The following is an 11,490-nucleotide window of genomic DNA, read 5'->3' as shown; positions in this document are numbered from 1 at the left end:
TTGTTCATGATATTGGTGATCTATAGGACCACATTTTCCTTCAACGCAATCAAGTTGTTGGCTGGGGCTAGCCGGTATCCAATATTTTTGCTCGAGAGACCTCAATAAGGTACTTTGTCACCATTAATACATGACATTGAAGAAGACGGACTTGACTCAACCAACAACATAAAACAAAGATGGAAGATGACTAACATTTAACGATTTTGCCTCCATTGGAGACCTCTTAAGATATAATAATATCACAAAAATAATAAAGTCCCAAGATTGCAGATAAAATAAAAACATTAAAATTTAAAAATATGAATATTTAAAATAATTTAAAATCGTTCGGTTGATGGGGACAACCTTAAAGACAACCCCAGGAGTGGAATACCCGCCAAAGTGATGCCTGAAGACATCATTATAGATTTACCTGTTATATGTCAGAAAAACCTAAGGGTTCTCATGAACTAAGACAAATAATAGTTTTTACAAGGAATGTGCACTCTTTTTTCATCTTTTTTTTTTTTACCAACTAAGGGCAACTTTTTTTATTATATTAATAGTAGAATAATTATCAAAGGAAAGACAAAATTGAATTAAAATAATTATGTAATGAATGTCTTTATTCATTTTTATTTTTTTGATCTTTTTTCATATCATACATATATATATATATACAAAACATAATGTTATTTTATTTGAAGGAAATTTGCTAGGAGGAATTGTGCTATATTACCATAAATATGCATGTTAGCTTATAATTAGACATCCTAGCCAAGACATACACCTAAAAACAATTAAAAATTCTAACTATAAAATAATTATACACTAAATAATTCAAAACATCATAATAAATTCATTGGTCTCCTTCGATCAATTGTGTTCATATCTCAGAACAATTGTTTTTAAACTAGTCATATATTTAGTTGAATCTGACGATTGATATTTAACAATATCAATAGCATGATCCCAGGAATCGCCACCCATCCTTGGTATTTTCAATGAAAAAAAAACAACACAATATCAAGCTGGAGAGGACAAAAATATTGCTCTTAAGTTTCCTCTAAGAATTGATTCTCCACATTCCAATTTACTGACAATAACCCTACGGTAAATATATGGTGGGCTTAAACGATATATCCCAAAATACCAATTGCAACCATGTCATTAACCTTTCTTAAAGAACCTAAAGCCTCATGTTTCTTGTATAATAATTTGAGAAATTAACCTAAATCCTGGAAGAATTAAAATATAAACTTCAGGGTGCCCAAAAAATCAAAATAAGTCCTGATACAAGATTTGGCTCCCCCACCCCTTGGGTTGTATTTAGGTTTCGATCAGTTAAAAGTATTGTAATAGCCCCAGTAAGTGCAGGTAAAGAAAGTATAAATAAAACAGCAGTAACTAACACGGATCAGGGAAATATAGGTATCTACCCAACTAAAATACCCAGACATCGCAAATGCGTAATAGTAATAATAAAATTTACAGCTCCTAATAAAGAAGATACTCCAGCTAAATGTAAAGAAAAAATAGCAAAATCCACAGAGGCTTCAGAGGGAAACATCCAGAAGACTAAGGAGGGTAAACCGTCCAACCAGTTCCCGCACCACTCTCTACTAAAGCTCTCGTTAATAATAAGCTTAAAGAGGGAATAAGAAACCAAAACCTTATGTTGTTTAAACGAGGAAAAGCTATATTAGGAGCCCCTAATATTAAAGGAACTAATCAGTTACCAAACACCCGATTAACACAGGTATTACCATAAAGGAAATTATAGTAAATGCATGAGCAGTTACAATAACATTATAAACTTTTTAGCTCAAAAGAGCAAAATGTATTACCCAATTTTCAGAGCTTTTTCGTCTTTGCTTTGTAGGCAAGCCAAACAAAATTGTTGCATTTAAGGTATTAACGTTTCTCCCCTCCCCATTAAGAGAAACAAATTCAAGTAAAAAGGAAACCAAAAGACACTTTACAAAAGCATGCTAAATATTGTTTAAAAAACTGTCCACACTCTTTACGGGGATTGTAGAAAACAATATAATCTGTCAAAATCTGGAATTGAAACGTAAATGTTTTTGCTTTCACAACTCTACAAAAAGAATTCCCTATCCTGATGAAGAAGACTCAGTTTCAATTTTCTTTCGAAATTTTGAATGTCTTTATTTATTAATTATTATTCTGATAATATAAAAACTAGTCATTTTTCGACTTCCAAAGAGTGAAAAAATTGAAACACATAAAGAGTCAAGAATATCCTCAATTAGAAATAAGCTCATAGGGGAATATCTAATCCCCTAATTAATAAAACAAAGTGTCACTCCTGAGTATATATAATTACATCAACTCTTGCTTCCTTCAATCTAAAGGACTCATGGGAAAGAGAGGACAGACAAAAAATCTACAACAACAACAAAAATATAAGCGAAATAAATAAAATCTTCGTCTGCAGCTATTGCACCGACTGATATAAAGTTCCTATTCTCTCATGATTTAAAATGATTATTTTTTATAAAATAGTTGGTAATATATTATTTTATTGTTATTTATTAAAGAATTTTAGTAAAAATTTAATTTTTTAAAATAACTATGAAGTTCAAAAAGAACAGAATTTACTTTTTAAATAATAAATACTTTAGTAACTTTTACACCATAAAATCAAATAATATCATTTGGAAATAATTGAAAAATTATTAAATATGGCCAATAATCTAGACAAGTGTTACACAATTTCATGCTTACTATCACTTTTACTAGTCCAAACATGGTTCCTCCTTTCTCTGTTTGTCTCTTTTGAGAAAGTTTTGCGTGCATCTTAACACGAACTTTGTTTTATTTTAGAATAATTTTTGACTTAATATTATGACACTTGGGTAGGGATATATTTATTGTTTTTTTTTTCAATTAGATCTTGCAGGATTTTGGTTATATTTATTAAACTATTACTGTTTTGAGTTTCAATAATATTGCAAAATTGCTTCTCAGCTCTAATGAATATATATTCAAAGACCTCTTTGATACAGCAGTATAAAAATTGGCTGGTATAATGTTTTAGATCAAGGAGTGTTGAATATAGGCCAATATCACTAGTTTCCATAATAACAAAACTAAGACATTCCGAACAAATAAGCTCATAATTTGTTTTCAAATATAGCCAGCAATATAATATATAATATCAATTTGTTTGATCAGACAACACAATATCTTCTTGTACCTGAGGAGTTAGTTCTTGAAGAAAAGATGCATTATCCTCTTCCTCCGATTAATTTCTTCCTTTTTTGAAAAACAATTTTGAAATTCGCCATCGTCATGTTTACAAATGGAAGATCCCCTTTCCTTCATAAACTGACATAAAGGAATTATTTTGGGCCTCTAATGAAGTTTGAGTTGGTCTCTTGTATCAAATAAGGCTAAATAAATTTTCCTTATCATCTTGAGTAAATCTTCCAGTTAAAATGAATGAAAATCCTTTTTCAAATGAAATGCCATCACTTTTCTTCCGTAGTGTCCTCAGTGAGGTTAAATGAAATCTTGACGAACCACAAACAAATCTGAAAAGTGTAATAAACTGTTAGAAATTCATAAGAAGGGACATAGCTTCAAAATAAAGCATACAAAAATCATAAATTATTTCTTTCTATTTATCTGGTAACCTTAATCTTAGTGCTTTTTAAAATACTGGATTTGACTAAGCGATTCTAGAGTTATTTATCTTCTTGGACAAACATTTTAATTGATCTTTTTCTAAAACCCTTCAGCATAAGTTTTACGACAAAACTGAGCCTAAAAAAATAAATACGACAAAAGTAATATTAATATTAATTTTAAAAAAATACATGAAATGTGCGAATTGGACTCCCGGGAAAGACTCAAGAGTTTGGCAAGTAGTATAATCAACGTAGTTTGTTACGATGTGAAGGATGTGAAAAAAGCCTCTACTTTTTCATTTACAGATACTAACTTTTTCATTTTTTTTTTTTGTTGACATTATTGTAGCATTGTTCCTAGAAAATTTCGAGGATAAAGATTTATTTGTCGCTACTGAATTGATACAATTAGAGCATTGTACATATTTTCGTGGATAAAATGTTTAATACATAAATTGCTTTCAAGACCTCTAAAAATAGACCTTATGGTAGTCGACAATTTTAAGTCAATCAGCAAAGAGAAGGATAAAACATAATCTTCTACTACTGTGTGTCCACTTTCTTCCTTGAATCCTTAACTTCAATCTAAAAGGGAAGGGAATAAGGATATTTCATTATGTGACTATTAGATACAATTTGAGTATTCAGTGAGTTCAGACAATTTGACTGAATTGAGTCATTAAAATGTGTTCTTTTGCAAGGAACCATACTAATTGTTGTGAAAAGTATTTAAAAAGTATAATTGATTCAAATTAAGAGCCATCTAGCGGGGAAAAATTGTTCTTTGAACGAATATTTTTATGTTTGGTCGTATATTTGAATTAAAATCATATTGATAAACATATTTTTGATCTAAAAAATATGATGTTGTAATATTAATGAAGTATCACAGTCTTTTTGCATGTAACATCAAGTGTGTATACAGACTACACTATATATAGTGCTCCCTGATATATATTATGTTCATATTTTTGATATAAGTAATAACAATGTAGTAATATTAACGAAGTCTTGCAGTCTTTTTGCATGTAACACCAAGTGTATAATACAGACTGCGCAATATATAGTGATCCCTGATGTATTCATATATTTGGTATAAGAAATAACAATTTATTAATGAAGTATCACAGGCTCTTTGCATGTGACATCCAGTTTTGTATACAGGGTGGGCCGTATATAGTGATCCTTGATGTATCTTATCTTCATATTTTTGATACAAGAACTAACAATATAGTAATATTAATAAAGTCTCGTAGGCTACATCAAGTGTACATACAGGGTGCACCGTATATAGTGATCCTTGATATATTTTATATTCATATTTTTGATCGAAGAAATAACAATGTAGTAATATTAACGAAGTATCGCAGGCTTTTTGCATGTAACATCAAGTTTTGTAGCAGGGTGTGTCGTATATAGTGATCCTTGAAGTATATTGTAGACCAATACACTATAAGATGGGGAAAAAGGAGTGAAATATACGGGCAGCACAATATTAAGTAATTGAAATCTTGCAGGCGTTTAGTTTATTTCACAGCAAAAAGAAAAAAAATTAAGAAAAAAAACTTTAAAATATGAACGTAACTTCGGACGAGGTTAAGCAACGAGCTAAAGTGCAAACTGGCTCGTCCAATCATATTAAATAACCTTACTAAGTTGTTATTATTATTTTTTTATTCTTGATGAGAGATCGTCTAATTATTGATTAACTGCGTGTGAGTTTGCTCAAGGAAAACGGAGATTAATAGCTGAAAATTGATATCTTCAGCTGATATATCAGCTGATCTTCTATCTTATTAATAAAAAATTTGTATGTTCTTCGGCGCTTTATAACTCAAGTCAAGATGGGTACTACCACTAGGATAAAATAAATAATTCTAGTGGACTTTCATTATACAATTAACTGAGAACCGGAGCATCTTTGAGTTCCAAAGAGTGAAACCATTGAGAGGGCCTAGAAAGTCATCAATTAAATAAAATAATAAAATAATATGTAATCATTTTTAATAATGAAAACTACTTAAAAGAAGATCTCATTTCCAATTGCCCTTCATATTTATGATTAACAAAAATAGACAAGGAGTACATAATACGTATGTGGGCGTCAACACAAAAGTAAACTACAGTGTTTTTCTTAAAATTGACTGTGGTTTACAATTGTATTTTTGGAAAAATTATTGTCCTTTTCTATCAACGACTTTTTAACTATTTGGGTGTACCGCAAATTGCATTAGGTTTTATTTGAAAAGGGCCATACAGGGGCCAATATAAGTCTTTTAAATAAATAAAGTGTTAAACCATAGCCGAATTTCTTTACTATTTTAACTCATCCCACAAATTTGGATACAAAGCCTCAATACATTGACTCAAATATTGGGCTCTATAAAACAGTAAATTCGAATTTTCTTTTTTTCTTGAATTTATGTCCAAGATTGTTCTTATATTGACACACCACGTTAATAGCATAGATAATTAAAATCTCATTTCTCCAATATCTCTATCTAATTTATTATAAAATATAGCATTTATTTTTCAGTCATATGTCACGTAGAACCTCTGTATATAGCTTGAAAGAATGTATGATATATTTAGCTAGGTATCTATGAATATATATTAGAAAAAATGAAAGGTTCATACAATAAAAAACTTAATATATACTTTCTATCCGTTGACTTATTACGAAATAATATATTTTTCCCTGTAACTTTCTAAGTAAATTATAGGTAGTATATATATTATAAAAAACTGTTTCAAATTATAGAGTGGATTATAAATTTGAAAATATATATTTAGTTATAAATAGAATTGTACATTTTGAGCATATTCTCGTGTGTGAAGTTTTTTATATTTGACAATCTCAACAGTGACTCTCTTCAAAAAGATATAAATTAACGCTGTCATAATTAAGGGTGGGCATTTCGGAGAGCGCGAGGAGAAAGCTGGAAATATTATGGGCTTAATTTTTAAGACCCTTTGTTAATATCTGCTACCAGTTTTATGAATTACTACCATGAGAAGTATAGTTGTTTACTTTTAAAATAGTGCATGGAAATTATTATAGCTATATATAAATCCAAGCAGTAGTACCCGGAATTGTCCAGAGTTATTAGGTGTCGACCAATAGACAAATTTTTCTTTAATACTAAAGAAAATAATTTACCAACAAATCCTTGGTGTTACTGTCCGTTTTTCATACGCGCACTCACACGTTGCTTCTCATTCAATACTTAAAGATTATTTCCTCAAGAAAACAAAAGCTTGAGAATTTTTTATTTATGATTTGATGAACCAGGGAGTACTTTAGCCTGTTGCTTAGCCTAAACTAAAGTAACATTCATTTTTCTAAATTTTATTTAAGGTACTTCCTTTTTATATATATATGAGTTGACCTAAACACCTGCAAGATTAATTCTATTTTATACAGTGCTCCCTGTATGTTATACTCCTTTTTTTGTTCATATTGTAATTATTAATGATGTACGTCAGGGACCACTATATACGGTGTACCATGTGACTGTTTTTAAACATACATACAGTTAAACATTGTTCCATTAATATAGAAGATATACTCGCATATATTAAAGTTTTACTTGTAACTTGGACAAACTTCGAAAGACAAAAAGTTGGAAGGAAAAAACGTGGAACGGACAAAATGTCCGACAATTTATATGAAATATTTCGAAATGGAAGAAATTATTGGAACAAATAAAATGCCATGACGAAACTCAAGCCATTTAATGTCAATTTACTTTTTTTTAAATTCCCTTAATCGATTACACAAAGGAAGTAAAATATATCAAGACCATATTGCTTAAATCCTACATGGACAAGTCTCTATCCATCAAATAGGTAAATCGAATAATGGGCAGGTTGAGAAGAGGAACGGAACTTATAAGACAACCGTGGTGGGTAAAAGAACGGTCAGGACCACAAACTTAATTAGGGGTTTTGAGACAATGATCAACATTACCTAAGTTTGACAAACAGATAGTTGGCATTGGACATATTATGAATTATGCCATAAAAAGCCTTGTAGTTTGATATTTAGATTACTGTTCTACGTTTTGACCGTTATGTCTGAGCACCATTTTCTTATGTAGTTTTTCTTTTTAAATAGACTAAAGGTAAGTGAGAATTCTTTCTTCAGTGAGAGATGTTCACACAACACAGTTTTTCCCTTTCTAATCTTTAAATTGTTATTTTTCTATACGTTTTGCTCATTCCTAGTTATAATTGTAAGTCTCTGATGGACTCGGGTTATAATTATATATCGTCAATGTCCTTGCTTTATGAAGACAGTGATTTGTGTTTATTTATTTCCACTGCTGCATTATTCTAAAAACAATGGTTACTTTATCAATTTTTCGATTATTTTTGTTAAACAAGGAAATTGCTTAGAGTTTACAACTCTAATTTAAAGATATTTGTTACTCTATTATTTCTTACTCTTGTTCTCTCTCTCTCTGATTTCTATCTCCTGAACCTTTTCATAATTAATTAATCTAATAATAAAAAAACCATAGCCAATAACAGATATATGTATGATATATATCTATGTATATGCATATATAATTCATTTAATTAAGGATGAAAGCTCCTCACATAGTGGTTATACTTGTTACGAGTACAGTATGGATGAAGAAATATATGAATTCAAAACGATTCTTTTAGATTAACAAGATTGGATTATAAATTACAAGAAAAATTGATTACACATCTGGGGTTTCAAGTTTTAGGCAATTTGCGTGAGACTCACGTATTTCCATATCATGTCACACATGGTATTTTAATTCATGTTCTCTAATAATCAATTATAAAAAATATGTATGGTGCGTCAACATAAAAACAATATTGAAGAAACACCATGAAGAGGAGAACAGTCTAATTTAGTTTCTGACTTCATGTATACGTACAACCAAATATTTCATAGACATTTGAGTAAATTATAGCCTTTCTATTCAAATTTGTGGGATGCTTCAAGACACCCTAGAATTTTAACTATAGGTTAAAACCTTTATTTATTTTAAGGTGCTTAATTCTCTCCCATATTGTCCCTTTCAAATAAAACCTATCAGTTCCGAATTATTTAAAAGTAACGATCAATTTTTGTTATCTTTAGTGCAATATGCAACATACCTCAAGGATACACCAGAATAATTTGTTGATAGATTGACGATAAATTGTCAACGAAAACTAATGTTACTCTGGCGGACTCTGCAGGCTTTGTATTTCACTGTCAACCAGATGCTGTAGGCCAGCGGGTTGAGGTCCAGGCTCTAACGTGGTTAGAAGTTAATTAAGAAGTTATTAAAAGACTCTGACAACGCTCCATCAAGAATTGTTGATGCTTTTGAGTTTAAAATGACCTCTCTTCTAACTTATTTGACTTCCCTGCAGTATCTTTGACCATCTTTGACATGATATAACAGTCTAGGGACTTCTTTTTGCATATTAGGGCATGGAAATTGTCGGGTTGGTCTCAAAGTAGTGTTTGGCAGTTTCAAGTATTATTTTAACTGATCTTCTAGGTAAAAAGTAATCATAAGTATATGAAAGACGAAGAGATACACTGATGATTTGTTAAGTAACTATAAATGTGGACTCGGGGAAGAATTCAGGATCGGCATGGTAGTAATTCCTTCATCTATACTGGCTGAATACGGAGTAGGATATATGTTTATTCCTTCGTCTCAGAGCTGATCTAATGAAACGTCATCGCAGCTAAGCTTTTCTTCTCACAAATATTCTTCAAACTATTAGGGTGACGACGATATATTTTGGTTTTTTTTAATGTGAATTTTATATGAATCAACAATATGGTCTTAAAAGATTACAACCTCAAAATGACAAAAAAAAACAACAATTTTTGATTTATCAAACTACTGATACGAAAATTTCCTAACAATAGAAAATTACTGTCAGATATTTTAGAACTGATCAATTAATTGATATATTGCTATTCTTATGGCTTAATATATACCTTAGCTAGATATATCTTGTTCTTAAATAGCTACTAATAAATATTTATATCTTATTTTTTATATAATTTTTATACCATAAAGAAGATACATATTAAGACTAACTTGCTAATCCTCTTCTTCCTTCATTTACTTAATTCCCCGTTTTTATCGTTCGTAGAATAATTCGTTTTTTTGGATTTTTTGGGTGCATTTTCAAATGGACAACCCATAATTCTAAGCAACTTTTATTTTATGTCTAAAGTATCTATTTTTTGAAGTTTTTATCATTATTTTTCCAAGTGGGACGAACGGAAATCCGGCACACACATAATATAAATTACAAACTATTTAGGATTACATCACTGGCTGGTATCATTGATGACGTAATTCAGTAAGACTGTTATGGACACCGTTTGCTTCCGATTCGTAAGCGTCTTTATGATTTAGGATAGTACATCCAAATTTTGGAACTGATAGAGGCTTAATATGTTCCATTATTCCGTTATCCTTCACCAAAAGCACACTAAATTCTTCAATTGATTTTTTTGTTGCAACTTGTACAATTTAACTATACAAGTTACAACTTGTACAAAACATATAGTTACATAAAAAATATTTACATTTAATTTCATAAGAACCAAGACATTTTTCATTAAAAAAAAATAATTTCTCAGGAACAAATTAAATATCAAGTATACATAATTATTTTCTTTGTTATAAAACTACATATAATAAATGTTATATCTTTAAAGAGCCTTTCAATTAATTAGATACCTACTTTGTTAGCTTTATTGACAGAAATTTAAAAATAATTGAATAAGTGAGACACTTGAACACAAAAACAAACTATTAAGTTTTTCCTCAAATTTGATTTGTATTCTTCGACAAATTTTCGTCAAGCGTTTGGAAGAAAAAATATGCAGAGTATACAGGGGCGTCCGCCGCAGATGGTGGACTGGAGGGGCTATAGTCCCCTCCCCAAAAAAATTAAAGAATTTTTGCTTGTTACTAATTTTTTTTTGTTCAAGATGAAAAAATTTCACACGAAAATAGGGTACAAAATTAATATTTCAATTTTTTTTCGAAAAACTTAATTTTCTGTAAATATCTATGGATTTTTGAATTTTTTTTTTCAAAAATTTAATAATATAAATATTTTCCAATAATGTAAGATTTGAAATTTTTTTCCAAAAAGTTTAACTATTTGTTAATAGCTGTATTATTGAAATTTCTTACAAAAATTTTATTTCCAAAATATTTAATATTTAAAATTTTTTTCGATTTTTTTTTTTTTTTTTGTGAATGCATGTGGATTTCTAAATCCATTTTTTTGGAAAAAAATGGATTAAGAAATATTCATTAATCTATATAAATACATCTAAGTTTGTCGTATGTCTATTGGAGGTCTTAGAAGGACTGTTGAGTGTGTGCTAATTATCTTAGAACTGCTTAATTTTAAACAATGTCGAGTACTCCCGCTTGTATTCAAATACAACAGACAAATATTAAAGTACACATTGTACAAAAGTCAACTTAAAAGAAACCGTAAATTCTAAATTTCACAGAGAAAGGAAGTCAATCTAAGAAGATTTACATGCAAATTTGAGAATAAAAAATAAAAAAACGTAGAATTCCAACCTTTAAGCGGTTCTCACGAGGTCCTAGGAACACTCGTCTTTTTTATTGTCCAAGAGCAGTGTTTTTTGTGTCTTTTTTGTTTACTTAAGAAAATTTGAGTTCTAATTGAGGAGTTTGGCTAGTGGCACATCACTAAAAAAGATATATTTTGGTATTTTCTCATTTTCTTCATTTTTTCTCAAGAAGACTATTAGTATTACTATGAACCATTAGCAAACTGTGAGTTATCGAAAAAATGATTTAAATTCATATGTCAG

At 29.7% G+C, this 11,490-nt stretch overlaps 1 protein-coding gene and 1 pseudogene across 1 annotated transcript in view; one reads left to right on the top strand and one right to left on the bottom strand.

Annotated features, from left to right (window-relative positions):
• The window catches only part of LOC121123500 (uncharacterized), a 303,852-nt gene that overhangs the window by 251,663 nt on the left and 40,699 nt on the right, over window positions 1-11,490 (top strand). The gene's annotated exons all lie outside the window — the stretch shown is intronic.
• LOC139906161 (cytochrome c oxidase subunit 1-like) overlaps window positions 1,038-11,490 on the bottom strand; it is a 47,367-nt pseudogene continuing 36,914 nt past the window's right edge.

The sequence above is a fragment of the Lepeophtheirus salmonis genome, chromosome 8 (genome assembly GCF_016086655.4).
Source record: "Lepeophtheirus salmonis chromosome 8, UVic_Lsal_1.4, whole genome shotgun sequence".
Classification (NCBI taxonomy): domain Eukaryota; kingdom Metazoa; phylum Arthropoda; class Copepoda; order Siphonostomatoida; family Caligidae; genus Lepeophtheirus; species Lepeophtheirus salmonis.
Note: the sequence above shows the minus strand (reverse complement) of the source record. Positions and strands in the feature narration are given on the sequence as shown.